This window comes from Giraffa tippelskirchi, chromosome 12 (assembly GCF_054371585.1).
Source record: "Giraffa tippelskirchi isolate mGirTip1 chromosome 12, T2T-mGirTip1v1.2.pri, whole genome shotgun sequence".
In the NCBI taxonomy this organism is placed as follows: Eukaryota; Metazoa; Chordata; class Mammalia; order Artiodactyla; family Giraffidae; genus Giraffa; species Giraffa tippelskirchi.
Window position 1 is genome coordinate 147,696,633 of NC_137286.1, and position 27,279 is coordinate 147,723,911.

At 48.4% G+C, this 27,279-nt stretch overlaps 1 long non-coding RNA gene across 1 annotated transcript; it reads left to right on the forward strand.

Moving 5' to 3' along the window:
• The first annotated feature begins 537 nt into the window (after positions 1-537).
• Positions 538-5,731, forward strand: LOC145529184 (uncharacterized). Its single transcript, XR_014070991.1, has 2 exons — positions 538-1,494; positions 5,330-5,731. It is a non-coding gene; the product is annotated as an uncharacterized LOC145529184 (long non-coding RNA).
• The last annotated feature ends 21,548 nt before the right edge of the window (positions 5,732-27,279 follow it).

Below are 27,279 nucleotides of genomic sequence, written 5' to 3' on the forward strand. Positions count from 1 at the left end.
GATCTAAGCTCCTGCCCCTTGCTGGCCATCCTGCTCGCGGTCACAGGGTGGCTGGTACCCTCTGCTAGGGAGCTGAGCTGAGCTGAGCTGGACTGACTTTATCTCGCTCTGAGCAAAGCGTCCCTGCGCGCCTGCACTAGGAACTGTGAGTCAGGACTGTGTTCAGACAGCGGCAGGCGCAGCATCACGGCACGTCCATGTGCCGCTTTGCAGGGAGCAAGGTCCTCCGGGGGAGGCCACTGGTTTTGATGCCCAGGGCTGTCTCTGGATTCAGGAAGGGAACTTAATCATCCTCCACTGAGCCACAGTGGGTAGATAAGGTGAGTGACTCACCTGCCCAGGATGCCCGTGGGATGAGGCTGTGACAGTCCTGCTGGAGCTCAGCACAATACTTGGCAGGGAGAACGAGCTCAACCCACGTGGCTGACTTACTAGAAGGATTTTATTGTTACTTCCTCCCCCAGATCACAGGGCTCATAAAACTCCGAGGGAGTTTGACCTTCGGTCACCCGGCTTCAGAGCACCTTGATTGTCTCCAAACGATAAAAACAGAAAGGTGGGAGCAACAATGGGGTAATGACTTGACGCTGATCTGTGTCAGCCGGCCGGATTGGCTGTTACGCGACTGTCTTGTCTAAGATGGATGAGAAGAAACCCTAGTCGTCATCATCATTTCTAAGAAAACCCCCAGCCTGGAGCGGCCAGCCGCACAGGAAGCATAGAAATGGGCCAGGCTCACAGTGCTCCCGTCTGCCTGGCAGGTTCATGGCAGGACGTGGGGCAGACACCTGGCCTGGCCGCCTGGCTACCCAGAGGCCAGAGGAAAACATCACTCCCTCCAAAGCACTCCCTCCTCCTTCCCTGAGGCAGACAAGGCCGCCTCCTTCCAGACAGAAAGAGAAAGGCCGCTTTTCTGGGAACGACCCAGAGCAGTCCCTTGAAACATTATCAGACATCAGCTGCAAGGAGAAACCATCTGTGGCACCCGGTCCAGGAGGCGAGGACCAGGCGGGAGAGGGGACGCGGGCTCCCCAGTCGCTCTGTCGTCTTTCTGGCCGAGCACACACATGACGGGAAGAGAAAGTGGTTTCTCAAGTTGGAGGCGCCTGCTCGTTGCCAGGCAACGGAACAGCCCTCCGCCCAGACAAAAGGCAGCCGGCATCTTCGGGCGCGGCTGGCATACAAAGGAGAAACGGGCTCACAAAAGGGCTCGCCCAGCTCCCCCAGCCCCCAGAAGGCCCTCCCTGCGCTCCTCGAGAATAGACGGGGAGCGCCGAGAAACTGCAGAAACAGACCCGGAATCCGAAAGGGATCAGCTGGAGTGTCAAAGAGAAGGGGGAGGCCGAGGAGGCAGGCGAGGACCCTGTTTACAGAGGAAGCCTCCACGCGAGGGACGGAGCCGTAACCGTCAGCCGTGTCACCACGATTATGAATGAAAATGGTGCAACGGCAGCATCCGTGCAAACAGCGGAAACAGCATCCGTGCAAACAGCGGTGCGTCCCTCCGGGACGGGCTGATCTTCTTCTCGGCGTCCCTCCCCCTGGGGTTCGGCCACCCTGGAGATGCTTGTGTGCTGGGGGAAGGGATAGGGGACCCGTTCTCCCCAAACCTGGCTGCTGGTCAGCCTGACCTCGCGACATCTGAGGGTGGATGCCGGACCATCCCTTCACCTCCGGGCCGCATCCTGTCAGCCCTACACCGGCCGCACAGGACCCCTACCTGGGGTTGCTAAGACGGCTACACAAGTAGTATCAGCACAATTTGTTTCAAATTTATTTAGTTGGAGTATAGTTGACCTACTGTGTTGTGTTAACTTCTGATGTAAGTGCAAAAATTAACAAAATGATTTATTTTTCAGTGATTCACTTTTTCATACATATATATATATATATGAAAGTGAAAGTGAAGTTGCTCAGTCATGTCTGTTTGTGACCCCATGGACTGCAGCCCGCCAGGCTCCTCCGTCCATGGGATTCTCCAGGCATGAATACTGGAGTGGGTTGCCATTTCCTTTTCCAGGGGAACTTCCCAATCTAGGGATCGAATTCAGGTCTCCCGCATTGCAGGCAGACTCTTTACTCTCTGAGCCACAAGGAAATCACTTTATATATATACATTCTTTCTCATGACTTCCCGGGCGGCTCAGTGGTAAAGAATCTGCCTGCCACTGCAGGAGACCCAGGTTTGATCCCTGGATCAGGAAATTCCTCTGGAGGAGGAAGTGGCAATCCACTCCAGGATTCTTGCCTGGGAAATCCCCTGGACAGAGGAGCCTGGCGGGCTGCAGTCCACAGGGTCACAAAGAGACACAACTGAGCGATTGAGCACATCCTTTTTCATATTCTCTTCCTAGATGGTTTATTACAGAATATTGAATATAGTTCCCTGTACCATCCAGCAGGAGCTTGTTTTTATCCACCGTATCTATAAGAGTTTGCATCCGCTAACCCCAAAATCCCAGGCTCTCCCTCCCTCAAAACAGCAACGCTGGCCTTTGTTGAATTCATGGGACCCCCACCCAGGGGTTCCTGGGGAAGCGGCCGGTCTCCTCCGGGGGACCACAGGCCTCTGGAGCGCGTCTGTGTTCACCTGGCCTGTCTTCTCGGCACCTGTGAGCACTGGATAGACGCTGGAATGAAGCCCGGGCGTGGCTTAGAGGGCGGCAGGGGCGGTGCTTTTTTCAGAGTTTTAGCTCAAGTTCAAAGGTTCTTCGTGCATACAGCAGAGACTGTCCTGTCCCAGCACAGTGATAACAACAGCACCCCGGCCTCAGGCCTTGGGAAGGAGAGACGGATCCACACTCCTGCTGTTTCTAGGCCTGCCACAGAAGCGGGGAGAAGTGAGAACAACCTTCCAGGTGTTTTTGCTGGTTAGCGCTGGAAAACATGAAGGCAGCAGTCCTATGCATGATACACATTTTTATTTATTGAAGTCTAGTTGAGTTACACTACTATGTTAGTTTCAGATGTAAAAGAAAAAAAAAGTGAAAGTGTTAGTCACTCACTCGTGTCCGACTCTGCGACCCCATGGACTAGCCCATCAGGCTCTTCCGTCCATGGGATTTTCCAGGCAAGAATCCTGCAGTGGGTTGCCATTCCCTTCTCCAAGGGATCTCTCCCACTCAGGACTCGAACCCAGGTCTCCTGCATTGCAGGCAGGCACTTTCCCTTCTGAGCCACCATGTGTGGATGGTAACAAAGAGAGACGGGGGACTCACCCCACGGCCCTGCACCCTCTTTTGTCTCTGCTTCTGTTCCATGTAAAATCTTCTCTGGCTCGGGCAGCTCACGTGACCTCTGCAGGGGCTAGGGGACATCTGGTGACTTGATTTCCTAGTGGCCAGCTGACTTCTTCTCCAGCCGTGACGCTCTCTGCTCAACCTCTCTGTGAGCACAAGGAAGGAGGGGCTTCAAAGTGAGGAAGGGGTCCTGATGAAGCGGGGAGGGTGCTGCTGGGAGGGAGGTTCTTTTTTAAAGGCTTGCGGAGAAAGCTGGTCAGCCCTGCTCCTTCATATCCTCTCGGGGAGACCCTGGTCTCTGGTGCAGCGGCCCCGGGGAGGTTTCTGTCTAGACAGTGCCAGGTGAGGCTGCTGGACGGCACGGGATGCCTGACCCCGCGGTACCTGGGGTTCTCTGTCAGGCTTAACTGAATCCACTAATCAGACCCCCGGCATCCTTCTCGAGGGACATAGGAGTGGGACAGGGGTCTCTGCTCAGGCTCGCTCCCCATTTCTCGTGTTCATCAACATCCATCCTTGTACTTTGCCAGAAACCACTGAGCTTCTTCCCAGAGGAGAGAGCAGGCAGAGATCAAAGGGAATCTTCCTTGGAAGTGACAAGTTGTTATGCTTCCTAAACATGGTATTCAAAGATTCAGTTTTCCAATAATGACCCCAAATTCCTGACATCCTCCTCCTGGTGTCTTTCCATACTGCTGCTAAGTCGCTTCAGTCGTGTCCGACTCTGTGCGACCCCACAGACGGCAGCCCACCAGGCTCCCCCGTCCCCGGGATTCTCCAGGCAAGAACACTGGAGTGGGTTGCCATTTCCCTCTCCAATGCATGAAAGTGAAAAGTAAAAGTCAAGTCGCTTAGTCGTGTCCGACTCCTAGCGACCCCATGGACTGCAGCCTACCAGGCTCCTGTGTCCATGGGATTCTCCAGGCAAGAGTACTAGTCTGCTCTTATTGTCTTTCCGGGGAGCGTTGAAAAGTCCTAACAGGCACCCCTGCACCCCTCCCTCAACCCCGACGCCCCCAGGTGGAGGGGTGCTGGCATCTAGGGAGGGGCCCGTCTCCAACCCCTGACCCCAGGCTCCGATAATCCCTGATGCCCGAAGGTGGCCACAGATGAGGGACCCGGTCACGGTCACTGAAAACAAGTCTGTGGAGAAGCCCTGTAGAAACGGCGACTCAGCTTTGCTTGGGTGTCCCTGGGGAAGTGCCACTGGCGTCTTACTCACGCATCTCACCCAGACGTCCAGCAGGGCCCCGCGGCTGCTGTGAAGATGGGCCGAGCCCTGCCTGCTCCCACGCTCCCAGCTGCCCACCTGCTGGCTGAGCCTCTGCTCCCTGCGACCACCTCCCAGAGGCATGCAGGACCCAGGAGAGCCTGACCGCAGAGGGGCCAGGACCCGGGGTGGGTCTGTGGTCACGCCACCTGGCTGCAAGGGGTCCCCGTCCCCCTGATGGTGCCTCATGGTAGCTACGTGCAGAAGTGCCTCCTTGTCCCTGAATGGACCCTCCTTTGTTGGCTGACCTCCCCCTGTTGTCCTGTTTCCACGTGAACTGCTTGCACACGAGTCCCTGGTTCCTGGTCTGCTGGGGGCGGGGGGCAGACCCAGCGAAGATGCTGCCCCACAAGCCTCTGTGGGGTACAGCGGGGACAGGAGGGGTCCCAGCTCCAACCCCAGTGAACTGGTATGCGAGACCTGGCGGGGGCTCTCGGGAACCCCCGGTGGTCCAGACCCCACTGTGGGGCCCTCCTGGCTCCAGACCCAGCCTCGCCTGCCGCTGCTTCCTCTGCCTGCCGACTCCGCAGGGCGCCCTGTCCCGCCTTCATGGCTGTGTCCTTCTTCCTCCTCATCTGTCTGGGGCTCCCCTCCCTTCCCTGGTGGCTCAGCAGGTAAAGAATCCGCCTGCAGTGCAGGAGACCTGGGTTTGGTCCCTGGGTCGGGAAGATTCCCTGGAGGAGGGCGTGGCAATCCACTCCAGTATTCTGGCCTGGAGAATCCCATGGACGGAGGAGCCTGGTGGGCTACAGTCCGTGGGGTCACAAAGAGTCAGAGACACAACTTAGCGACTAACACTTTCCCTTTCTCCTCCTTTCAGAGCCATTTCACCACTGCCGACCCATTTCTGAGTCCTGGGCACAACAGGAACTTGATCTTTTCCATCAGCCCATCTCTCTGGTCCTTCGAGGGGACCACGTGATACATTACCATCTTCATCTGCACGCCGCCTTGCTCCCAAATGCAAGTAAGCTTGGCACAGGCCAGGCCCTACTTTATATTTTCTTGTAGCTCCTAATGGACCTTGACACAGAGCTCTGATTTATTTTGTTTTCATTCAGAAAGAAAGTTCTTCTGACAGTAGTTTTGCATGTATTCATTCATCAGACAGTCACCTGATTTCTCAGTAAATGATGACCGGATTATCGGGTCTTTTTCATAACTTCTTATTTCACACCTACCGTGTAAATACGCTCTAAATAAAGACAGGCTCATAAACACACCGTTTTGTGTACTGGGAGGAGAAAAGCACTTGAAGATGGGTTTTGTGTGTAAACAACAGCGTGATCAAGGAAGCGTATCTGTTTGTCCTCCCTTTCAAGTCTCCCCTCTTTGTAGCTAAAGCCCCACAGCCTACCTTCCACGATTACGCATTCTCCTGGCCTGTAAAACCCGCGACTCTTCACCTATTAACTTTTCCAGGCAGCGAGGAGACTGAAGAAATATGATAGATGAGCCCGTCGCTGACATTACACCCCGTTACTAAATCAGAAGAAAGGGTAGACACACCCGGCTACAAACAAATCCTTCTGTGTCCTGGGACCAAAGGGTGGAGAAGCGAAAGTGCAGAGCAGACGGACAGAGAGACTGCAACAGGAAAACACGGGCGTCCCCTTGGTAGAGAAGCCTGCTGCTGACTTGCTTCCCATTTCTAAGAATCCGCTCCATCCACTGCCCTCCTCACACTGTCTAGACAATCTCAGAGTATTACTTAATTCACAGTGGCTGAATATTTTCCTGTTTACTGCAGAGTTAGTTCACAAAGGTCACTGATAAAACAATCTTTGGAACTGGTATGAAAAACATCTCAAAAATCCAAGAAACTTAAGAGCCAGCCATACCAGTACTTTCTGATACTGATTCATGGATAAAAGAAAACCACAACACACCTGGCCTTCCCTGGTGTCTGGCAAGGCTTTGACAGGTGTCCAAACAGGAGAGCCGCATAACGGACACAGGACTGTCTGCCCCACTTAGAGCCCAGAGCCCAATTAATACATGGGGCCCTTCAAAATGACGCGTTTGGAGTGGATTTGATGGAGACACTGAGTACTTTGTCTAAAAAATAGAAGGGGAAAAAACGAGAAAAGGAAGCAAAGGAGAAAGAAACAGGGAGAGAGTGGATGGAGGGGAGAATGGGGGAGGGTGGGGAGGGTGGGGGAGCATGGGGGAGGGTGGGGCAAACCCCCCCGACTCCGGGGGTTTGCCCACGATCGTGTCCATTGAGTCCACTCCCCACTACTGTCTCCTCAAGTGGGAGCTGTTCTGGCCCAGGCCTGGCCCCAGAGCAGAAAGCCCAGACGTGTTTCACGACAGAACAGGGGGAATCAGAGGGTGATATCTGTGGGGGAGGGTGGGGGAGGGTGGGGGAGCGTGGGGGAGGGTGGGGGAGCGTGGGGGAGGGGAGGGGAGGGTGGGGGAGGGGAGGGGAGGGTGGGGGAGGGTGGGGAGGATGGGGGAATGATGAGGGGGAGGACCACATAAATGATGGTGACACCTTTGTTCGGTGTGGTTTCCACCTTGGGACTCACGCCAGGATTTGCCCTCAGAAAATGAACTGTTGGGTTTCCAATCACAGAGTCACTGTTTAAGAGCTATTGTGCCATTTTTGAGCTCATAGACTCTCGCCGCTCCAGCCACCATGCCTGCCCCACCGTTCCTGGGGCAGGGGGCTCTCGTGCCCTGGGAGATGGGGTGCAGAGCAGACCTCCCACGCACCCGGGACTGGGGGCAGGGGGGCTCTCTGTGCGTTTCCAGTCCCCTCTCCATCCTGAACCTTTAGGGACTGGCGGGGCATGAACAGATCTTTTACTTGTTAGTAAAGCATCTTCTCTTCAATGCACCCCTTTTCACTCTCCATGTGTAAAAGGAAAATGTCTGTGAGATTCAGGGGCCCAGACACAGGTCGGCCAGCTGGCTGATAGCCTAGAAATAGCCTCCTTTGGGCCCTGGGAGCCTTGTCGCCTGACCTCAGGGAAGCACATCTCTGCTTCCCTGAGTGGGGTCGGTCAGCCTGGGACAGCGAGAGCCACGCTCACCCTCTGCCTCTGACTCTACTCAAAACAGAAGCCACGGCTACTGTGCTAGCTTCTTTCCAGGATAAACATGGATGTACTGAAATAGGTCAAAGCAGAATTTTAAGAGCCACAAGGGCAGGCATTCTAACGTTTTAAACTCTAAATCTAAGTGTGGGGTAGAGGTGGTTATCCATGTGGTGGCTGAACATGCCCCGTGTCACATGGGCGAAGTCAGTGCGGTGGGAGGTTTTGATGGAAGAAGCCAGTAACACAGTCACACACATTTAGACATAGCAAGGGCGCAGAGAATTCCAGACCAGGAGGCCAGCAAGACCTGCCTGGCTCTGGGATGGGAGTGCCTCCAGGGAAAACAGGTCACAGACACACAGCTCAGGTCTCTGGGAGGTTGGCTTTAAACCCAGTACAAATTTTAACAAAACAGATGCAGCAGAATTATGGAATAATCCCAAAGTGATGCTGTATGGAGGGAGATGGCCCCTGGTCAAGCTCAACTCACAACAGTGCCATGTCCTTAGTCTTTATTTTAATGTGTGTGTGTGTGGGGGGGGGGTGCATTTGTTGTTGTTTTCAGTCGCTCAGTTGTGTCTGACTCTTCATGACCCCATGGACTGTAGCTCCTCTGTCTCCAGGCAAGAATACTGGGTGGGCTGCCATGCCCTCCTCCAGGGAATCTTCCCGACCCAGGGATCAAACCCGCATCTCTCATGTCTCCTGCGTTGGCAGGCAGGTCCTTTACCATTAGCGCCACCTGGGAAGCCCAAGGATGGGCATGACACCCCAGTTCCAGTGTGGGATGATACAGGATACATGAAGCAACTCAGTAAATGGGTTAAATTTCAGGTACAATTCATTTGGAAGGTGATGCAGAGTGTTTTTTTTCCCTTGATCTCTAGAAGAAGAAGTAAGCTGTATTTCATGACAGTCAGTTTCCGTCTTTCATTCTTGGGGTGCAATGTTCAGCTGAAAACGGGAGAAACAAGCAAGTCGTATGCAGACCATTGAGTTCTTTTTTTTTTTCCATAGAAAAAATTCAGCGATGCTCCAGAAATAGTCACCTGAACATCAGGAGACCTGATGTCTGAGTTCACGGTTGGGCGGCCTCCAATGTAGGAATGAAAGAGACGTGAGTGTTTCCGTTTCTCTCCAGCCCTCCCATGATCCAGAATTTGTTTAGGAAGCGAAGACCGTCCTGAACAGAGGCAGTTGCCTCTTCAGGGCTTTAGGAGCGCGCATCCTACCCCTGGGCATGGACCCGCATCCCACCCCTGGGCGTGGACCTGCATCCCTGGGCCTCTGACTGCATGAACGCTGACTCTGCAGGCCCAGGGGCTGGAGGTCCTACCTCTGCCTTTCCCAGAGATGCCGGTGCCTCGGGGGTCACAAGCTGAGAAGCAAGGCATGAGAAGAGACACAAACTGCCCACTCCTTATGTCCTGGCTACCAGGGTCAGATCCAGCAGCCCTCAAAGGGTGCAGATAGAGGGGCAATTCTAGTCCTGGGAGTCCTGTGATGAAGGCCCACAGAGGTTACCATGGGAGCCCGGGAGAGACTGGGCTGAGCTTTGTGTCTGCACCGTGAAAGGAGTTCCCAGGGAGCCAGTTTGGAAAGGGAAGGGTGGCCTTACTCCACGAAGCTTGTATTGATGGCGACACCACTGGGCTGCCCCAGATGCTCCCTTCAGGGCTGCGTGTGGATGAGAACTGGTCCAAAGTGGCCAAGGCAGTGCGCTGACCCTAGGAGGCTCTCAAATGTCACAGGTAGGATGCTGGGGCAGCCGGAAGAGAGGTCTCTTTATAGGGGGTGCTCACCCATCAGGATTTCCAGCTCATGTTGTTCCAAAGAGATATTCAATTTTTTTTTTTAAAGAAGGGTCCCTGCCTACACATCCTCCTATTTATCAGGGTTTGGGAAGCAGGAGACAGGGACCTCTCCGCACGCCCAGGAGCACTCGTGGTCCCTCTGTTGGGCTGCCACATCTGGACCCATTCTCCCCCAGCTCCGCATCTTATCAGACAAAATGGGTGAGGCGACATTTCCTTACCATACTCTCAGAGGTTTGGTTGTAGATGTAAGGGTGCCCCTCTCGCTCTTTCTTACAAATCTAGGCTTCTCTGGTGGCTCAGACAGTAAAGAATCTGTCTACAATGCAGGAGACCCAGGTTTGATGCCTGGGTCATGAAGACCCCCTGGAAAAGGGAGTGGCTACCCGTTCTTGCCTGGAGAATCCCAGGGACAGAGGAGCCTGGCAGGTTACAATCCATGCGGTCATGGAGAGTCGGATATGAGTGAGTGACTAACATGTCTCTTTCTTACAAATCTGTTTTTCACCAGCAACATTCTATCAACTGGTTGTTGCATGCCCATCAGTTTCTCTGTAATTTTACAATTATTATGATTAGAATTTCAAAGTAGCGACAGCTTCCTTGGCTACTTGCAGGATGTTGGTTGACAAACATGTAACAAACACATCGCATATAGACAAAGGGAAACTGTAGCTAAGTAATTCAGTGATTCTGTATATGACAATGTTTCCTGTCTGGAAAATATAATCATGTACACAAAACAAGTGTCCTTTCTTACAAGCATGATATTCATATTCTACCTTTGTAAAGAAAAAGAAATACTTAATGTGAGCTCTTTTCTAGTGAAGATGACTCAACTCAAACACTTAACTTGATGACCAAGAAAGTGTAGGAAAGTTTTTGCTTATAACCAGACACACGATGCATAACTAAGGGGTGATAGGAAAGAAAGGGAAGTCATGGCAATCCAGGGCGAGAAGCTGAGCCTGGGCTCCACGCAGCTGGGATGGGCTGCTTCCTATCTTGCTAGGTGCTGGGTACGAACTACACATTCTAGCCACTTGAGCAGTTTCAGCTGCTGCTTGATGGAGATTTCACATCAACGAAGGTACCATCTCCTTTTGCAGGACTGAAGGGTGAGCAGGGTTGAAGGGACATCCTGGGGACAGTCCAGACTCTCTCCCTCTTCCCAGACCCCAAAGCCCCCAGAGTCCTGTGAGAGGGGCCCAGTGCCACCCCCTGGAGCCTCCCTGGGCTCTCAGCTCTCTGCCCTTTCCTCCCCTCAGTGTGATGTACTCAGTCCAGATCCTCCTCCTTTCAGGAGAGGAGAAATAATCTGATAATTAGTCCAGACTCATAAAAATAATGTAATTGCCTTAATAAATGTATCTTCCCAAGAAAAATCTGCATTAAACTCTTCCTAGCTCTCCGGACACAGTTAAATTATTACATGTATATTGAATGCATTGAATGGATACATTAAAATTTATATTGGGGCTTCCCTGGTAGCTCAGCTAGTAAAGAATCCGCCTGCAATGCAGGAGACCCCGGTTCAATTCCTGTGTACATATTAAAATATATATTATAATGAAGGTCATCATGATGATGACATTACATCAACAATAGCTATCTATTAAGCCAGCACCTCCTAAATACGTGCAGGTCAGAAGCACCTAAAGTTTGATCATTTAGGGCTTCCCTGGTGGCTCAGATGATAAAGCATAGGCCTGCAATACTGGAGACCCAGGTTCAATCCCTGAGTCAGGAAGATCCCCTGGAGAAGGGAAGGGCTACCAACTCTAGTATTCTTGTCTGGGGAATCCCATGGACAAGAATGGAGCCTAGCGGGCTATAGTCCATGGAGTCGCAAAGAGTTGGACACGATTGAAATGATTAACATTTTCACTTTCAGGCTTGGGGTGACCCCCACAACCTCTGTAATTAGTTAATATTAGTCATGTAATTATGTGCACTATATTCAAATCTGAGATCCCTCCAAGGAACGGTGGCTGTGGGTACCCGGCAGTGTTTATTGGGAGGATGGTGCTTCTGTTCCATCAGAGACCACAGATATGACAGCAACACCACTGCCGATGGCATCTGGGCAGGAGGGATAAGTTAGAAATTTGGGAAGAACAGATACACACCACTATATTAAAATAGATAAATAGCAAGAACCTACTCTATACCCAGGGAACTACATTCAATTTCTTGTAATGACCTATAATGGAAAATAGTTTGAAAAAGAATAGATGTATTTATAGGTATATAACTCCAATACTTCGGCCACCTGATGCAAAGAACTGACTCATTGGAAAACACCCTGACGTTGGGAAAGATGAAGTCAGGAGGATAAGGGGATGACAGAGGATGAGATGGTTGGATGGCATCACCATCACTGACTCAATGGACATGATCGCCAGTGCCTTCTCCACAATGGACATGAGTTTGGGTAAACTCCGGGAGTTGGTGATGGACAGGGAGGCCTGACGTGCTGCAGTCCATGGGGTCGCAAAGAGTCGGACACGACTGAGCGACTGAACTGAACCGAACTGAATCATTTTGCTATTCCCATGAAACATTGTAAATCAGCTGTATTTCAATAAAATATACATAGAATATATTTTTAAAAAGAGGTGAGTAACGCAGATCTACACAGAGCAGGTCACAATAACTGATGCTTCTGTAGCATTTCATCCAACCTCCCAACAACCTTCTAAGGCAGGTGCCACTAGGCTTAGCATCCCTAGTTTACAGGAACAGGCACTGCAGGGGCAAAGTCTCACAGCCGGTAAGAGGCAGCGGGGTTGGCGGGTACAGCGTGGTTCCAGAGTTCATGCTCTTAACCTCTGCACCCCATTGCCTTTGTCGGAATGTGTTGCTTAAGCAGACAGCGCCATGGAGATTTTGTTGGTCTTTAGGGGAAAAAAGAATTTCACCTCTCGTTTTACAGTTCTTTCTTCAATTGTTCCAAAATATATAAGCTTCATGATTTCTGCTCATGAAGATCCAGCAAGAATTTAATCTCCTACAGAGTAAAAATGACATCAATTCTAAGGGTTTGACATCTATAAATTATACACAATTGCTGGGGAAAGTTTAATTTACATCTCACTTAGTTCCTCTCAGTGACGAAGGATTTCCATGTCATTTCCAAGAAATACAGGATGAAATTTCATGGAAACCTCAAGGGCTTGCTTTGCCAGTGCTTTGTAAGTCCAGACTCAACTTCAATGGAAATTAAGTGATATGTTCTTTCTGATGAGAAGATAGTGTGTTCCTACCGACATCTTTGAGTTAAGATAGATTTAAACATTTTTTTTTATTTTGTATTGGTGTAGAGTTGATGAACAATGCTGTGGTACTTTCAGGTGTACAGTGAAGTGACTCAGTTACGTGTATACATGAATCTATTATATTCTTTTTCAAATTCTTCCCCCATTTAGGCCATTTCGCAGTGTTGAGCAGAGTCCCCTGTGCCATGCAGTAGGCCCTTGTAGGTTATCTGTTTTAAATACAGCAGTGGGTACGCGACAGTCCCAAACTCCCAGTCTGTCCCTCCCCCCACCCTCCCCCCAGTAACCTTAAATTTGCTTTCTAAGACTGTGAGTCTGTTTCTATTTTGTAAATAAGTTTGTTTATATAATTTTTTTTTGGACTCACATATAAGTGGTATCATCTGGCATCTGTTTTTCTCTGTCTGACTTACTTCACTTAGTTTGATAAACTCCAGGTCCATCCATGCTGCTGCGAATGGCATGATTTCGTTCTTTTGAACAGTTGAGTAATATTCCTCTGTCTGCATGTACCACATCTTCTTTACCCATTCATCTGTGGACGGACACTTGGGTAGCCTCCGTCTTGGCTATTGTAAACAGTGCTGCAGTGAATGCTGGGATGTGTGTGTCCTTTTGAACCACGGTTTAATTATTTCAACCTTTCTTATCTGTTTATTTTTGCTGTGCTGCGTCTTCATTGCTGAGAGCAGCCCTTCTTGTGTTGTGAGGGGGCTACTCTTCATGGCGGTGATGGGCTTCCCGTTGCGCTGGCGTCTCTCATTGTGGGGCACAGGCCGTGGGCACACAGGCTTCAGTAGTCACCTCACGTGGGCTCAGGACTTGGGCACACGGGCTCAGCTGCTCCGTGGCGTGTGGGATCTTCCCGGACCAGAGGCTGAACCCATGTCTCCTCCATTGACAGGTAGATTCTTATCCACTGAACCAACAGGGAAGTCTTATTTCGGCCTTTTAAAGAATGAATTTTTAAAGAACCAACTACTTACTAAAAATAAGATTGCCTATTTTTTTCTTAGGCAGTTTGGCTCATGGCTAGCAGTGGGGACTTCAAGTTCTCATGGCTAATCCTCCCCTAGATAATGGTGTAACCAGGGGACTCCTTCAGCCTCCCAGGCTTCTGCTTTGCTCCTGTATAAGTCAGAATGGAAGATCCTCAGACCTCCAACACGCTATGCATCATTCTATGCACAGACTCGACCTTGGTACCAACAGAAATGAAGGGACACTCAGAGACAGGCCTGCTTTTTCCTAACTTCAGTCCATCATTCTGGGCAGAGGATAAGCTGCTCAGTATAAGTCAGTAATATGATTAGTGATGAAAACTAACAAGATAGAGAGCATCAGAGAAAACAATCCTTTTAGAAGTAGGTGGTCACTCCTGCCTTCTAACTGTAAAGCACCAGAAAGAAAAAATATCCTTCCCAGACTGGAACGACCATGTGTAATATCCATACTTCGTGGCAGGCTGATATTGTTAATAATTTCTCACTGCTGTGTTAATGCTAGGGCTTTCTCAGTGGTAAAGAATCTGCCTGTCAAGGCAGGAGATGTGGGTTTGAACCTTGGGTCGGGAAGATCCCCTTGGAAGAGGGTATGGCCACCCACTCCAATATTCTTGCCTGGATAACCCCTTGGAGGGAGGAGCCTGGCGGGCTCCAATCCATGGGGTCACAGAGAGTCAGACATGACTGAAGCGACTGAGCATGCACACAGGCGCCGTGTTAATGCAGAACCAAGTACATCATCTCTAGTGGGAGAGAAAGCGGAGCACAAGAGAACGCTGCCTAAGAAAACGTGCCAGGAGGAGGTGGGACCCAGGGCACTCAGTTCTTAGGGATTTTCTTAGGACCTTGCCTTCCTGGCAAGAAAAACTGAGATATGAACATGGTTAGTCTCACTGAATAAGCATCTACCGCAAATCAAGGGTAAGGCAGGCTCTGGTGACTGAGTTCTAGATGCTCTGGGTCCAGTGAATAGAAAGGCAGGGGGGCACGTCGGTGCCCCCTGCAATCTGTCTCCTCCTGCAATCATTTCTCCTCCACTCATCCTCACGTGCCCTCGGAGCGGGCAGGGGCCATGCCGCACGTCCTGAAAGTAAAGGATGAGCAGAGGGCCGGTGTCCATTCTAGGGAAGGACTTAGGACCCCGTGTGTAATTCTCCACTCGGTCTCCTGCACTGGGCCACCCGTGTGCTCCGGGCGCTGTACCAGAAGTCAGTAGGGCTCCTCTCAGCCTGAGCACGACCTCCAAGCCCATGGCCTGGGGCTCTGAAACCACCCAGGTTTACCGTGAGCTCCTCATGAGCCCCAGAGGTCTGTGGCGTCCAGCACGGATTCTCTGGGGATCTGAAGAGGCAGCGACACCCGGACCATCTGACAGAGGACGTCCCCGGCCCTCCGGGTGTATGCTCTGGTGAGAGAGGGACCGGTCAGCTACACGCGGGTCCTTTCACACGGCAGAGTGCCTTGAAGGACAGAGAAGGGAGGGTAGACCGAGTGAGACTGGGTCGCCATGGAGATGAGACATTCAGGGAAGTTTCTGTTGAAGAGATCAGATAGTAGAGAGAACAAAGAAGTTGCTTCATGAGATGCTTGAATAAAGAGTGTTCCGGGAAAGGAGAAGACCAAGGGCAAATTCCCAGAAGCCAGACAAGCTTGGCTTATTTCAGGAGCCAGGTGTGGAGCAAAGCGGATCTCGGCGCAGATGGGATGAGTGGCCGGTCCAGGGAGCGGCTGTCCCAGGTCTCACAGGCTAGGGTTATTCAGCTGGGGTTGAGATTCTGTGTGGTTCCACCTTCATCCAGCCACGGCAGGTGGCTGAGGGGGGAAGTGACATGACCTGATTGATACTGAAAAGGCCACCATCTGACTGCAAGAGATTGCAAACAGGGTGCTGGGCTTTAAAATCATTGAGTGTGTTCAAGAGAAGTTGAGTGTTGCTGGGCAGAAAGCATTTCAGTTGACTTCAATTCAACACTTCGTGAAACTCTTTAGCAGTTTCTTTAAATGTAAAGAAAAAAGGTATCTATCATATAGCTATTCCATTCCTAGATGTTTACTCAACAGAAATTAAAACGTATACCCCATAAATAGTTGTACACAAATGCTCACAGCAATTTTATTTATTAGACTAGAACAGGAAACATCCCAAATGCCCATCAGCAGGATGAACAGATTCTGATATATCCATACAGTGAGATACCACTCGCCAATAAAAGGAATAAACTACGACACACACAATAGTGCAGATGAACCTCACAATCATTTTGCTGAGTAAAAGAAAACAGAGGTGAAAGATTAAATCGTGCACACTCGTATAAAATTCTGTTAAAGTTGAGCTAATCTCTAGTGGCAGAAACAAGGTTGTTGGTTATCTGGGGAAAAGGGGGAATAGATTTTATAGACAGGTGAGGAAACTAGGATTTCAGACATTCTACTGTGTGTGTGGGTTTGTGTGTTAGCATCTCATGGTGGTTTTAATTTGCATTTCCGTGATGACTAGCAGGGTTGAGCATCTTATGTGTCTGCTCATTTGTACATCTTCTTTTGTAAGAAGTCTCTGTAATTTTCTGCTATTTTTAATTGGGTTTCCCATTTTCTTAATATTGAGATGGAATCATTGTATTATACATTCATACAAAATGAATGGATACAAAATACTTTTTTGTGAGTGGCTTTTTAATTTAGCATACAAAAATACACTGAAAAGAAAGATTTCAAGAGCTAAACGTGTAACATTACTTCAATCTTCAAGGTCTTTGCCAAGTAATTAAATGCTAAAGCCTTGGAGAGTGTTCCCCTATTAACAAGCTCTTCTTCTTCCCCTCTGCAGTACATATTATATCTATTTTCACTGGAAAATTTCTTTGTATCCCTGGCTTATCATACTTGTTCATGGAGAATCAGATATTTGGTGCTCCTTAATTCTATTTGCCATTGTTTTAAGTAGCGTTTTTATGTATCCACATAAATGTGCTTTCTTAGATGAATCTGAGTTTGCACTGTGTTTCTGTGTGTGTGTGTGTGTACCAGGCAGTATTTTCATCACATTTTGATACTACAGTTTTGTCGACCTATGAAAAAGAAGTCTTTCTAAAGCTCTGCAGTGGTTTAAACATCACTGACACTGTCCTTGGAGTCTGGAAGGGACTCTCCAGTGAAACTGGACAGGGCGCTTTTTTCGAGGGGTAGCACTTTTCACAGGAAAAATAATGGGATTTGTCTGTTGCTAGAAGGTTTAAGCAGTGAAACAATGCCAGTAAAGCTTATGGGACTTCAGAACATCAAGTTGATGTTCAAGGTGGACCTCAGTTTTAAAGCGGCCCCAATTTCAAGAGATCTGAGGAACTACAGTTTGCCTTGCAAATACTTTGGAAGGAAGGGAAATTTACAAGAAAGCCACATCACCAGCACTTACACCATCCTCAACATTTTCATGTTCCTGAGTAATTCATAAGAATGAGAAAGGTTTAATCGGGGAATCCCAGCACTGACAATTCTCCTTTGTCACATTTTTCTGACTCCAAGCAGAGGGACTATCCATTGTTGGGCTCAAATAGAACATAAAATTAAACTAAATTAGCTGACTTATGTTTTGTGACCTTCAAACCCTAAAAGATGATGCTGTTAAAGTGCTGCACTCAGTATGCCAGCAAATTTGGAAAATTCAGCAGTGGTCACAGGACTGGAAAAGGTCAGTTTTCATTCCAATCCCAAAGAAAGGCAATGCCAAAAATGTTCAAACTACCGCACAAAGTAATGCTCAATATTCTCCAAGCCAGACTTCAACAGTGCATGAACCATGAGCTTCCAGATGTTCAAGCTGGATTTAGAAAAGGCAAAGGAACCAGAGATCAAATTGCCAACATCAGCTGGATCATCAAAAAAGCAAAAGAGTTCCAGAAAAACATCTACTTCTGCTTTATTGACTATGCCAAAGCCTTTGACTGTGTGGATCACAATAAACTGTGGAAAATTCTGAAAGAGATGGAATACCAGACCACCTGACCTGCCTCTTGAGAAATCTGTATGCAGGTCAGGAAGCAACAGTTAGAACTGGACATGGAACAACAGACTGGTTCCAAATAGGAAAAGGAGTATGTCAAGGCTGTATATTGTCACCCTGCTTATTTAACATATATGCAGAGTACATCATGAGAAACGCTAGGATGGATGAAGCACAAGCTGGAATCGAGAGTGCCAGCAGCAATATCAATAACCTCAGATATGCAGATGAAACCACCCTTATGGAAGAAAGTGAAGAAGAACTAAAGAGCCTCTTGATGAAGGTGAAAGAGGAGAGTGAAAAACTTGGCTTAAAACTCAACTTTCAGAAAACAAAGATCATGGCATCTGGTCCCATCGCTTCATGGCAAATAGATGGCAAAACAATGGAAACAGTGAGAGACTTTATCTTTCTGGGCTCCAAAATCACTGCAGATGGTCACTACAGCCATTAAATTAAAAGACGCTTGCTCCTTGGAAGAAAAACTATGACCAACCTAGACAGCATATTAAAAAGCAGAGACATTACTTTGCCAACAAAGGTCTGTCTAGTCAAAGCTATGGTTTTCCCAGTAGTCACATATGGATGTGAGAGTTGGACTATAAAGAAAGCTGAGCGTCAAAAGAATTGATGCTTTTGAACTGTGGTGTTGGAGAAAACTCCTGAGAGTCCCTTGGACAGCAAGGAGATTCAACCAGTCCATCCTAAAGGAGATCAGTCTTGAATATTCATTGGAAGGATTGATGCTGAAGCTGAAGCTCCAATATTTTGGCCACGTGATATGAAGAGCTGACTCATTTGAAAAGACCCTGATGCTGGGAAAGACTGAAGGCAGGAGAAGTGGGTGACAGAGGATGAGATGGTTGGATGGCATCATCAACTCAATGGACATGAGTTTGAGCAAATTCTGGGAGTTGTGAAGAGCAGGGAAGCCTGGCCTGTGGCAGTCCACGGGGTCACAAAGAGTCGGACAGAACTTAGTGACTGAGCAAGAACAACCCTTCCTTTGCCTCTTTCTAGGTTATCGGTGCCTAGTATTTGGGTTTCTTTCTCTTGCTTTTTGTCTTTCTGCATCTCTCATTACCAAAGCCAAAATCTTTGCTTGGTATAGAAAACCCCAAGTGGCCACTCATGTGCAGGCATCACGGGTGATGATGCCACGTGCACCTTCTATCAACTTTATTGATATCATTTGCTCAAAATAGACCCGGACCTAGTGAACAGAGGAACTGAATTAGCTGCTGACATAGTTAACACACACACTCACCCATGGCTCATTCCTTCTAGAAAAAAAAAGTTGGGTCATTAACCTGTGATCCAGAATAAGCTTTAGTGACCTCAGATGGTAAACAATTCCAGCCTGCAGCAATGTGAGTGACTGTCCCCGACTCTTATTTATAGTACAAGGGGCAAGAGCGTGTCATGCAGAATTGAAAATGCTTTCTTATTGGGCATATTCATCAACCTGGTATTAGCTTCTCTTTGGTGAAATATTATTAGCTTGTTCAAGCTTCATCAGGTCTTATAAACTCCAGAATTAACATTTCGCCTACATGGTGTAGTGGAATGTAGTTTTCTTTCCCTTCACAATGAGCAATCATGTTTCAGGTGCCCTGTGAATCAACAGCAAATGAGTTCATCTTTGTCTAACAATGGAGATCAGTCCTGGGTGTTCATTAGAAGGACTGATGTTGAAGCTGAAGCTCCAATACTTTGGCCACCTGATGCGAAGAGCTGACTCATTGGAAAAGACCCTGATGCTGGGAAAGATTGAAGGCAGGAGGAGAAGGGGACAACAGAGGATGAGATGGCTGGATGGCATCACCGACTCGATGGACGTGGGTTTGGGTGGACTCAGGGAGTTGGTGATGGACGGGGAGGCCTGGCGTGCTGCGGTTCATGAGGTCGCAAAGAGTCGGACATGACTGAGTGACTGAGCTGCACTGAACAATGTTAATTAGGGTGGTATTTAGACCTGAGTCTCCCGAACCCTCTTGGGGCCATGACTCACTCAGAGATCCTCAGGTCGACATAAAAAGCTATCAGCTCACATTCCTTTGTGAGTAGAATTTCTGACAAAAATTTATACATTGTGAGTTTAAAGGTAATCATCATTATTTTTTAGGCAGGCAGAAGATACTGTGATTTTCCATGTGTTCCCGGTGAAAAGTCACAGGATTTCGTACCGAGACATCATCTCTGGCAATTCTCCATGCTGATGGCAATCTGAGAGCATGGCAGGCATGTGACAAAACTGAGCCACTTTCATAAAAATCAGATGTAACTGAATCACATGTATGGATGATCCAGACTGGTTGATTCATTGGTACAAGGGAACGACTCACCCTGGGGAACAATCTTCCTGAAGGGAAAATGACAAATAAATTTCAATGTCAGGAAGACTTCTCAGTGACCTATCGGAGGAAAATTCTGCACGGTCAGGACGTCTCCCCACAGAGACACTATTCAGGGAACATCTATTAGCAGTAAGTAGGTGAAGGTTCCAATACATCCTGACTTGTGCCAGTTAATGTCAGGAATCAAAGGCTATGGAAACCAGCAGATAAACTATAAGTAAAACAGAAACATGCAAAAATACTTGGCAGGGCTAACTGCATTCCTTTAAGGCTATGGATGAGGTAACTCGGAGCACGACTGAAGTTAATGTGAAATAAATGAATTGTTTGGTGGAGGCACTTGGCAGGAGAAGGGAATACACAGAAGAACAGCCTGGGAATTATTACTGAAATACGGAAACACTGTGGATTTTTGCCAGCTTTCCAGTGACTTAATAAGCTGTGACGTTTATAAAAAGCCTAGTATGTTCTATGCTTCTAAATTTATAACAAAAATATCAACAAAACTGTCCAGATAGCATTTGTATTCTGGCTATGGCTCTTAACCATAAAATATTAGCATATATGAAACAAAATGTGCTTGACTTATTTAAATGTTGCATTTTCTCTTTTAATTAGTGCTTTTACTTCCTGATATGCAGGTAGTCAGTAAGTGAAACATTTATTTCATGCATGTTTCTAATTACCTGGCAGATTTTGGGTTTAGGAGCTCAGACCGTCCTCTCTGAGTCTCTCCTCACCTCCCCCTCTTCTCTCCCCTTATTCCTCCCTCTCTTCCTTTCTGCCTTAACTTCAGCCAGTCCCCCCACATAATTGAGAACCAACCACAAGTTACTGATTCCCTGATGAGTCCACTGTTCAATGGAATTAAAGCTGGTTGGTAACTATTTGACACCCAGTAATGTTTATATGTGTAGCTAATGAAAATCATTTATGACAGAGAAATAAGATTGCCAGAAAGTCTACTAGGATGCTGCTATCAAGCATGAATTCCAACTAGCAGCCTCTGAAACAGGACTCCAAGACAAAGCAAAAGACAGCAAAGCATGACCACACTTAACTATACACATTGTAGAAAGGAAAGTTCATCCACAGGGCGCTAATCTGAGACACACAAATGAGCATCTTACACACATTCTCTTTCCTGCCCCGAACAGTAGACTGCCAGACAGGCGGCCATAAGGAGACATCTCTCCCCCACCCCTCCCGACTCCCCTCTCAGGGACCAGGAAACTTGGCAGCCAAGCTTCTGCTATAAATGGAGGTTGTTTTGCAGTTGGCTGTCCAGAACAGCTCCCTCAATACCAAAAGAACACCCACCACCATCACCATTTTTCATATGCTTAGCGTGTCCACAAAAAAATAAGAACAATGATGGAACATTGAGGTCAGGAGCATGGGGGAGTCTGGACTGCACAGTCCCGATGAGACGGTATTCCTGGAGGATGGAGAGAGGCATGGTGGCCAAGCCTGGGGAGATTTGTGTGCACCCAGCCAGCTCAGGGTGTCCAAGGACCACCTGCAAACCACCCCACATGGAAGCTCGGCAGATCTTGATAGAGAGCTCCAGGCTGCCTCCACCAACGTTTGAGTAAAAGGGTCTCTCTCAGTCCATGGGGCACAGGGGTGCTGGGTGCTGGCACTTTGTCCATCAGCTGTTTGGCCAGTGTTGAGTCTGACTGAACAGTCTTCAGGCTGAGTACACATGCCCATGCACACATAGAGAAAGCGTGGGAATGACCCAACAGGTGAGGGATGTGAGGTCACCCCCTAACCTGTCAGGGTCAGGAAAGACCTCTGAAAATGAACTGAACACCCAGAATAATGCTTTCTAGATTGTTTAATGACCTTATTGGGATGCAACAAAGGTCTCCAAGAAACCAAAGGAAAAGTCTATAAGACTTGTGACAAGGGTGGTGTGGATGAGAAAATTAAAAAAATTAAAATAATTCAAGAAGTGCAATAAGGCAAGTGATTTGGCATGGGGAAGAGTAAACAGTGGTGCTGCAGGAAGGGGGACCCCTTCCATGGCCGGAAACTGGGCTCTTGTCTAACACTCGGAAATGAATTGTCTGAGGAGACGCGTGTGGTGAGAAACCAAGAGATTTTATTGGGAAAGGGCACCCGGGTGGAGAGCAGGAGGGTAAGGGAACCCAGGAAGACTGCTCTGCCACATGGCTTGCAGTCTCGGGTTTCAAGGTGATGGGATTAGTTTCCGGGTTGTCTTCAGCCAGTCATCTGACTCAGAGCCCCTCCTGGTGGTGCACGCCTTGTCCAGCCAAGATGGACGCCAGAGAGAAGGATTCTGGGAGGTGGTCGGACATGTTGTGCCCCTTTTTACCCTTTCCTGAACTCTTCCGGTTGGTGGTGACTCATTAGTTCCATGTTCCTTACCAGGACCTCCTGTCACAAAACAACTCATGCAAATGGTTACTACGGTGCCTGGCCAAGGAGGGCGGTTTCAGTCACTGTGCTTCCCTTAATATGGGAACTGATACTGTAAGAAATAAATCAGAAACGTGGAGCAGGCTTGAGGATCCCTTCCAGAATACAGAAGAAAACCGTTCTGCACTGAGCTCCTACTGTTGGCCAACTCAGCTTCCTGCATGTGGGGAGAGGGCGTTCCCCAGTGACCAGAGGGCTAGCAGTCCTGGAAGCCACCACCGCAGACAATCGGCACAGAATGTGAACCGCGATCCTTACCCTGTGTGAGCTGAGGGCAGGAATCAGAGGATGCAAGTCTGTTGTAGGCAACTGGGGAAACCCGTAGCCCGGCTTTACTGAGGATGACAGTCGTACCTGGAAATCCCTGTAGTGTCAGGATGGTGCAGGTGAGACAGGGCTTTTTGAGGTCTGGAAGAATTTGAATTATTGTTGGTGAATGCTAGCCCCCATCTCGAGACAGAAAAGGCTTGCCTGCAGTTTCTCTCCTGACAGGTAGTGTTCCCTGTATCTTCTCTCCCTGAGATGGAAACACTCCATACTGACTTTTCCATGAGGATTTGTGCAATCTTCTTTGAAACAGAAAGCTACTTGCAGCGGTCAGTGGTTCGTTTAGAGCACAAACACTGAATTGTTACTTGTTGGCAAGGAGTTTCCCTTTGCTTTGGCTCTCTGTTACTGTTTTATAAGTCTCACCAGGGTCTGATATGATTTATCCTGGGTCCTCTAGGACAGAAACTGTGAATTAGTATTGTTGTATGTCATAGAGGAATTCTCAAATAGATTTTTTTTTTCCTATGGAAAAACTGGATCAAGAAAGAATAGAGAGTACACAAAAGGAGATATTTAACAAAAATAAAAAAGAAGAAGGAAAGGGAAAAGGAAAGATAGATGGCAGATAGAAAGAAATCCTCAAAGGCAGGCCATATAAGACCTCACGACCCACCAGCCCCAACTCTGTGTGGAGGGGGATTCTTGGGGCTGTTTGCACTTTCCCCAAATGTCCCCTCAACATCTCCTGTTCTGTGTGTCTTTCTACAACGTGATGCTGCCGTTCTCTCATCACCACCTTTAACTGAATTCCTCTCCCCCTGAATCTGGGAGCTTCCATCAGCTTTCACCCGACGAGTGCGGAGGAGGGGAAATGCCCTGACACTTCAGTGTGGACCATGAAAGGCGGCACGCCTTCTGCCTCACCCACTGGAGCCCTCCCCTGGGGAGCCTGGAGCTGGCAGGTGAAGTCTGACAACCCAGAGGCAGCCACATGGAAAGGAAGCCCCACCACATGGGAGACCTCAGGGTGAACTCAGCTCAGCAGTCCTCATCTAGGAGGCATCACAGCCCAGGCACCAGACACGTGAGCCATCAAGCCTTTCATTGATTCCCAGCCAGGGTTCACCATGAGGCTTCCCACGTGAGACCCCAGATGCCATGGAGCAGGGACAAGCCGTTCCCACTGGGCTCCGTGTGACCTCCAGACCTACAGGACATGTGACTGCAGTCAAATCTCAGGCCACTAAGTTTCCCTATGGGTTGAATTGTGTGCCGTTGTAATTCACCTATTGACATCCTAAGCCCCAAGACCTCAGAATGTGACCTCATTTTGTGATGACCAATGTAGTTAGTTGCCTCCCTGGTGGCTCAGATGGTAAATAGTCTGCCTGCAATGCAGGAGGCCAGGGTTCGATCCCTGAGTAGGGAAGATCCCCTGGAGAAGGGCATGGCAACCCACCCCAGTATTCTTGCCTGGAGAATCCCATGGACAGAGGAGCCTGGTGGGCTACAGTCCATGGGGTTGCAGAGAGTCAGACACGACTGAGTGAATAACACTTACTTAAGAGGAGAAAGAGGAAGGCAGACTGGAGAAGGTGGTAAATGACAGATCAGGGAGCGTCCAGCCTTCCCTCTGAGCTGGAAGGAGCTGCATCCCCTGCCTGACCCCTGGGGTACTGCCGGTAACCAAGGTGGGCTTGACAAGAAGGGTTTTCGAGATGGCCCCAAACGCTCTTCTCCAAGGAGGAACACGTACCTGCGTTGAAAACTTAGCCGCAGACCCGCCCGCTGACGACTGTCTCGTTCCCCTTCTGGATCCCGTGCTTTCTGCAGCATCGCAGATCACAGGCTGCCCTGTCCGAGGCAGCCATGGATCTTTTTGATTTTTGTCTGGCTGCCTTCCACCTTATCTTCTTCGCTGGCTACAGTTTTCAAAACCTGAGGCATTTTCTGTTCCGGCTTCAGCCGAAGTCTTCAGTCTGATCCCTGGGAATAATTGGTGGGCCCTTCATCTGCAATGCAGACTCATATCTCAGGCAGCACACAGCCCAGCCGCCCCCTGGAGCTCAGATGATAACCAGATTGGACCATCACTTCCTGCACCGAGATTATAAGCAAAAATGCCCTTCTATTTCTTGATGTACTTCTGGATGTATGTTTTCCGCCCAATTCGGAAGGTGACTAATTTGCCTTGGACCACCTCCAGTACCTAATCCTTGGATTCCCTCTTGCGTTTGACTAAGCACAATGCAGAAGTTTTTAGGGGGTCATGTGAATCCAGTGAGAAACAAGGCAGCCTAACCTAGTGATTAAAAGTGTGGACTCTGAAGCTAAATTGTTTTGGGTTTGAATCTGCATTGTATGAACCTAAGCAAGATACATCATTTCAGGGCTTTTTGTTTGTTTGCTTATGCCTGATCAGCTCTGTCTGCTATGGATCAGAGTCATGCCTGGGATGGCAGCTCCTCTTTGAAAAGGCACAACTGTTTTATTTTTCCAAACTTATTTATTTTTGATTGAAGGAAATTTTCTTCGCAGTATTGTGTCGGCCCATGCCACACCTTCCCAGGTCAGCCATAGGTGTGTCCCCTCCCTCTTTAGCTTCCCTCCCACCTCCCTCCCCATCCCACCCCTCTAGGTTGTTACAAAGCCCTGGGTTGAGTTCCCTGAGTCATACAGCAAATGCCCATTGGTTATCTATGTTACATACGGTAGTGCATATGTTTCCAAGTTACTCTCTCCATCTGTGCCACCCTCTCCTTCCCCCCCCACCCCGCCCATGTCCGTAAGCTTGTTCTCTGTGTCTGTGTGTCCATTGCTGTCCTGGAAATAGGTTCATCAGTACCATCTTTCTAGAGTCCATATATATGCGTTCATATGTGATATTTGTTTTTCTCTTTCTGACTTACTTCACTCTGTACAACAGGCTCTAGGTTCACCCACCTCCTTAGAAGTGACGCAAATATGTTCCCTTTTATGGCTGAGTAATATTCCACTGTATATATGTACCATGGTTTCTTTATCCATTCATCTGATGACAGACATCTAGGTTATTTCCGTGTCCTAGCTATTGTAAATAGTGTTGCAAGGAACATCGAGGCACATGTGACCTTTTCCAATTTTGGTTCATATGGTAGTTCTACTCCAAGTTTTTTGAAGAATCTCCATTCTGTCTTGCACAGTGAGTGGCTATATCAGTTTACATTCCCACCAACAGGGGCATGATGGTTTTGAGGCTATTCTCTTATATTTTCATGAGATAAGATGTTGAGCTCTTAGGTAAATCTGGGAGTGAGAAAATCCGTTGATAAATAATGTGCAGAGGAAAGGACAATATTAGCAGATATGCAAACAAATGTGAGTGTTGATTCATCATAAAGCTTCCCCCTTCATCTCCTTTAAATGCAATTCAATGTTAATAAGACCCCTGAGGGCAACACGTTTCTAAACAGAGTTCACTGCTCTCCTTTCTTTTTCTGTCCACAACAAGGTGGGGGGCAGGTCATGGCCGAGGAAGAAAGCCTGTCATTGAGTACTTTTCCATATTTTCATATTCCTGCTCTTTGCCACCATCAAGAAGGAGAGATACTAAAGGGAAACTTATGAACAACTTGCCTGACATCCACAGCTCACATAAGGGAGTTAGTATGATCAAGCTGGTCAATCCTAAAGGAAATGATCCTTCAATATTCATTGGAAGGACTCATGCTGACGTTCCAATACTTTGGCCACCTGATGTGAAGAACTGACTCATTGGAAAAGATCCTTGGAAAGACTGAAGGCAGGAGGAGAAGGGGACGACAGAGGATGAGATGGTTGGATGGCATTACCAACTCAATGGACATGAGTTTGAGCACACTCCAGGCGATGGTGAAAGACAGGGAAGACTGGCATGTTGCAGTCTATGGGGTCCCAGAAAATCAGATGGGACAGTGACCGAACAACAACAATAAATTTCAAAGGACAACTGTTAAAGAATGGCATAAAGCTGGCATTTTTATCCATGTACTTAATCTGAAAGTGGTAACTGTTATGAATACAGTTTTCTTCTATTTGCATTCTAATTTCTGTTACATCTTTCAAGATAGAGCTTCTGTGTGTGTATGTGTGTGTGCGTGTGTGTGTATACACACACGCACACACACACACACAGATATATATATATGCTGCTGCTGCTGCTAAGTCGCTTCGGTCATGTCCAACTCTGTGTGACCCCATAGATGGTAGCCCACCAGGCTCCCCCGTCCCTGGGATTCTCCAGGCAAGAACACTGGAGTGGGTTGCCATTTCCTTCTCCAATGCATGAAAGTGAAAAGTGAAAGTGAAGTCTCTCAGTTGTGTCCGACCCTTAACAACCCCATGGACTGCAGCCTACCAGGCTCCTCCGTCCATGGGATTCTCCAGGCAAGAGTACTGGAGTGGGTTGCCATTTCCTTCTCCGATATATATATATGAGTACTCACCAAATAAAAATCCCTTTGTGGAAATTATGGGCTCTTATTTATGAAATTCTAGGATGCATTTATGCATTATCCAAGCTAATGAAGGCAATTAGATA